We start from the raw sequence: 5,065 nt of genomic DNA on the forward strand, positions 1-5,065 counted from the left end.
AGCTTAATATTAAGCTCGAGCTCGGCTCGGGCTCGTTTAGAATCGATTTCGAATCGAGCTTTTAACGATCCGATCTCGAGTAGCTCGCGAGTAGCTTGGCTCGTTTGCACCCCTATATGCATCCGTCAACCAAAAATTAAAGGTAAACAAAATGGATAATGTAGGAAACATGTATAGAATGAGAAAAAGTATAAAATATCTTTGACTAAAATAACCATTAATTTCGCAATGGATCAAATTGTAAATTGCAAAAATTGTTGTTGACCACAAAAAAAAACGAACAAAAACAACCTAAATAGTTTTTAGAGAAATTGGAATATATCCCTATATTTTGTATTCGTAAAAACAATTTCAAAATTATAAAATAATTTTGAGAGAAATCATTTTTTAAAAAAAATAAATTTTCTCTTAAAAAAACCATTTCATATCTTTAATTTGATTCCTCGTAAATTTTTTATCTTTAAAATTTAAATACAATCTTCTTGTTGAAGAGCATCCCAAAGCAAAGACAAAATATGAGCATTGAAACGCGAATTGTCTTGTAACACTTGAGATGGTTGAATCTTTGGTGATACTTGATTGTTTTAGACAATAATATCTTTCAATGTTAAATTATAATATAATATTGACGTTTGTTTCATTAATATAGAAATGAGAATCTTAAATGAATTTACACTTATGAGAATATCATCACTTATATAAAATAATATATTTTTTTAATTAAATTATGAATTCATAGATCAGTCACATTATATCTTGTCTGGTCGGATTTTCTACAAAATTTATAAAAGAATATTGATTAGAAAATAACTCAAATTTTCATCAAACTTCAATTTTCCAAAAACAATGTGACAGTTCGTGTTGCTAAATGCTAATTATATGTACACAGACATGCATATTACGTACATTCTATCATCGGCCATTCTCTAATAACGTTATAAAATGAAAAAAAAAAAAAAAAAAAAAAGAAAAGAAAAAAAAAGTTTAATCCACTGTTCAGGTCATCAGCGTCCACTAATTACTGACCACCGACAGGTCGCCGTAGTACTCGGCGATACCGGAAGCTTCCCACAACCTCTCATTAAACGAATCTTGCAAATCGTCGGGGATTAACGGAGTCCGGCAAAGCGGGCAAGTCTTCTGATCATGGTCCATCCACCGGTCCAGACAGCACCGGTGGAATACATGCCGGCAGTTCGATAACTGCCGGATCTCGTCACCGGCGTCAAATTCATACAGGCATACAGCGCAGCTCTCCGGTGGATCTACAAGCTCAGAAAATTTCACCACCGGAAGAATCTCACGGATGAGTACAGCGGACACTGACCGGAACTGATTAAACGAATCCATCCGGGTCGGGTCGATGGAAAACTCGGGTTCTAAGAAATCGCCGAGACCCATGGCCTGAAAAATGGCGGAAATGAGCTTACGAATTAAGCCCATAAATGTTAGGACGTGGATTAGAAGTTTGGGGAGGAAGAGCTCTGTGTACCCAACTGGGAACCCCATGATTACTAGCTTGGAGGCTGGAGCTTTTCTCAATTACCCAGATCAAATTGTTGGGGATTTTGATGAATTCACAGATAGGTATATATATACGAGTTTATAGAAACTTTTAATCTCTGCAAATCGATATTTGAGGAGTAGTAGGTGGAAACACGGTGACGTAGAGATAAGGTTGAAGGTGAAAGAAAGTTGTGTTGATGGTGACGATGGATGGAAAGAGAGTAGAAGAGACGGTTATGTTATGGCAGCGTGCCGTGAGATGTGTGCTGGTTATACTTTATATATACACGGGAAGGGAAGGGAAGGGAAACGAATGGGTGATAAGTGTAATAAAGATAAAGTTAAAGGGGTTCAAATAAATGACAAGGAAGTCCAGTACCATGATTGGATCGATGCCACGTTGGTTGAAACGATTGATTGCAATTTACACGTTAAGTCACTCCTATTTTTTATTTGATATAATCAACAAATAATCAAATATGTCTAAAAGAGTAAAAAGTATAATCATTATTTAACTATTATCAATTTTGTAATTTATTGCAATGCCAAACACAAAATTGATTTTAGATACTTATAAATAAGGTTAACTTTGAAAATTAAAATTATGCCATAAGTTATTGTATTTGAGTTTATTTGATTATTACATTTAATTAAAATTTTAAACGAGATTATTGAATTTATTTTTTAATTGGTTTGGTTCTTATGACCTATATATATATATATATATATATATATATATATATATATATATATATATATATATATATATATATATATATATATATATATATATAACAGATTGTTTTTATAACTTTTGTTTTTAATTTTGTTTCTATATTTTTTATAATTTGTTTTTACCATTTCATTTTTATTTTTTTACATGTTTTTTCATAATTTTTTTATAAATTTTATCATTTTTATTTTACATGTCTTTTAACAATCCGTTTTTACAGTTTTATATTTTACATGTTTTTTCATAATTCATTTTTATAATTAATTATAACTAAACGGCTCAAGTAGAGGTGTTGCTACGAACTATGCAAAACATGTTAATTTTTTTTTAAATATAAGTTATACAAATCATTGCTAAAACATGTAAAAACAAAATAAAAATAAAGTTGTAAAAACAAATTCTAAAAAACATATAAAATTAAATTGTGAAAAAACATGTAAATTAAAATGAATTCTAAAATACCAATTAAAAATAAAATTGTAAAAATAAACTGTAAAATTAAAACAAACTAAAAATTGAAGTTGTTAGCGACTTTATATGGTAAAAAAGTCAATTAAACTTAATAATCCAAAAAATTAGTTTATTAACATTATATAGCAAAATAAAAACATCAAATGTTGTCACAATATTGTTTGACTAAATTGATTAAAAAGACTAGTCGAGTAACTTTTTGTATCCAAAGTTTAGTAATTAAATGAATACCGATAGTTTATTGTTTAATTTCAATTTTAAAAATATATATTTTGCAATACATAAATACATTCTTAAGTATATATGAATATGTATTTTACAATATGTTTTATGTATTTCTCAATGCTATGATTGTTTACTTGTTTATGGAAGTTTTAGTGACGAGTATTATTCCAGAGCGATTTTGTAATTCTAGAATTTGATGGTATCGGTAGGCATTGATTTCTTACTCAGTAAGGAAACTCACATCAAGCTGCTGAGTCACTTAAATAAATCTTTGTCTGCTGCTCCGATAAAAATCTTCGCGCTGTAATCATAAAATAACATCCAATTAATAATTGAATTCTGATCTATAAATAAGAGTTTAAACTAGGGTAAAAGACCATTTTACCCTTTGCCTAACTTGGCCCAAGGCTACGACCCAAACCAACTACTCAAAAGGCCCAATTCCAAAATGGTCACCCAAATCTCAATCTTCCAAATTGGACCCAAATCCCTTCGTGGTCCTTCATCCAAAAGAACCCAATATAATAGCATCAGCCCAAAAATAGAAATTTGATGGCCCAAGAAGACCCTAATCTCTTAAGGTCCAAACATGGGCCCAAAACCGAGAAGCCCAAATCTGAAGCCCACCTGCTGAGTACGTGGGGTGTACTCAACTCGTACGCTTAACATACACCCTCTAGGCTAGTACGCGCAGTGTACCAACTTGGTACGCCCAACATACACCCCAGTTGGCCACTCCACTCCATTAAGCACTTAATCTATCGAGAGTTCAAGCCAAACTTTCAGATCTGATTCTATAAGACCACTTATCATGTAAAGTTGACAACTTTACACACATGTATGGCCTGATGGGGCTCAATAGCTCAAAAAGTGCTTAACAAAGGTCTTAACACATACATGGTTCAAGATATACCATAAATCATTCATTTTTATGAACAAGGGGACCAAAAGAAGCCTAGATCTAACACCAATACTCCTGGAGTGAGTCAAGAAGCTCATTAATCACTCTAAGGACTTAAAAAGCATAAAATAACAACATAACTAGATCTAGCATCATTGATCATCAAGATGTGAGCTTTTTACCTCAAAAGCTTGCAAATGATGAGCTAACCCCAAATCTTCAAGCTTAAGACACTTCTCCAAATGGTCATATTCTTTTTCTCATTCACAAACCACCAACAAACACTCTTTAAGGTACATGGACGGGATCCGCGATCATGATATCAGGCTAGTACGCTAAGCGTACCACCAAATACGCCCCTCGTACTAGCTTAAGGACCAAAATGCAAAGTTTTTTTAATTAACAAGGGTTAACTGTGAAACTTATGAAACTCGAGTGTTATAGAGAGTACAGTCTCCTTTTCTTTTCCACAGGAATGAAATCGTCATTTGGTATGACAACCCGTGGTCCAAATGGTGTTCTTTTCTTATTTTTAATTAAATTAGGAATGGAAGTTATATGTTCAGTACAACGTGAATTAGTGATCCAATCATCTATGTTGTTCCTTTTACCTGCCATATTGGCTTTACGTAATGTCCCTTCAATGTTGTTTTTGGAAGTGAAGTGTTTTACAAACATCTGGTAATGTTCTTGAGAGAGTTTCGGCATCGCACTAGCCTCAAATTATGTGCAAGTCGTTGTTGTTTTGTTCTTGTCACCTTTCTTCCCAGGCCACTACTCTAGGTATCACATGAGTTTGAAACAGCCTTCTCGCTTATGCCCATTCTTCTCACAAAAGGTGTACTGCTCATTTTCTTTCTTTTCTTTATTTTCTTTGACCAATTTCTGGAGGCTCTTATCCTTTAGAGGATTGAAGCTTCCATTTCTCCCTTGAAAGGTCTTGAAGGATGCCGGTTCTGAAGGTGTTTGTTAGGTGCATTTTGTGCACCTTTTTGCACAGATTTTAGTCCCCTCTTATGCATCTATTTAGCATAATTGTTCTTCATTTGTCTTGCATTTCATCATATTTCATGTTAGTCTCTAGAACAACCTTATTTGCAAACTTTCATGTCCTTTTCAGGTAAACCAGAGGTTGGAACGCGCTTTGGGAGGTGCCGGGAAGCATTGGTGAGGATTTCAGGATGATCGGGCGAAGAACGGAAAAGTTGAAAAAAATCAAGTATGGAATT

General features: G+C 33.1%; 1 pseudogene; it reads right to left on the bottom strand.

Moving 5' to 3' along the window:
- Nucleotides 1-833: 833 nt before the first annotated feature.
- On the bottom strand, nt 834-1,777 carry LOC145034386 (brassinosteroid-responsive RING protein 1 pseudogene; annotated as a pseudogene).
- Between the last annotated feature and the right edge of the window lie 3,288 nt (nt 1,778-5,065).

Source organism: Lactuca saligna, chromosome 3 (assembly GCF_052625555.1).
Source record: "Lactuca saligna cultivar CGN05327 chromosome 3, ASM5262555v1, whole genome shotgun sequence".
NCBI classification, from domain to species: Eukaryota; Viridiplantae; Streptophyta; class Magnoliopsida; order Asterales; family Asteraceae; genus Lactuca; species Lactuca saligna.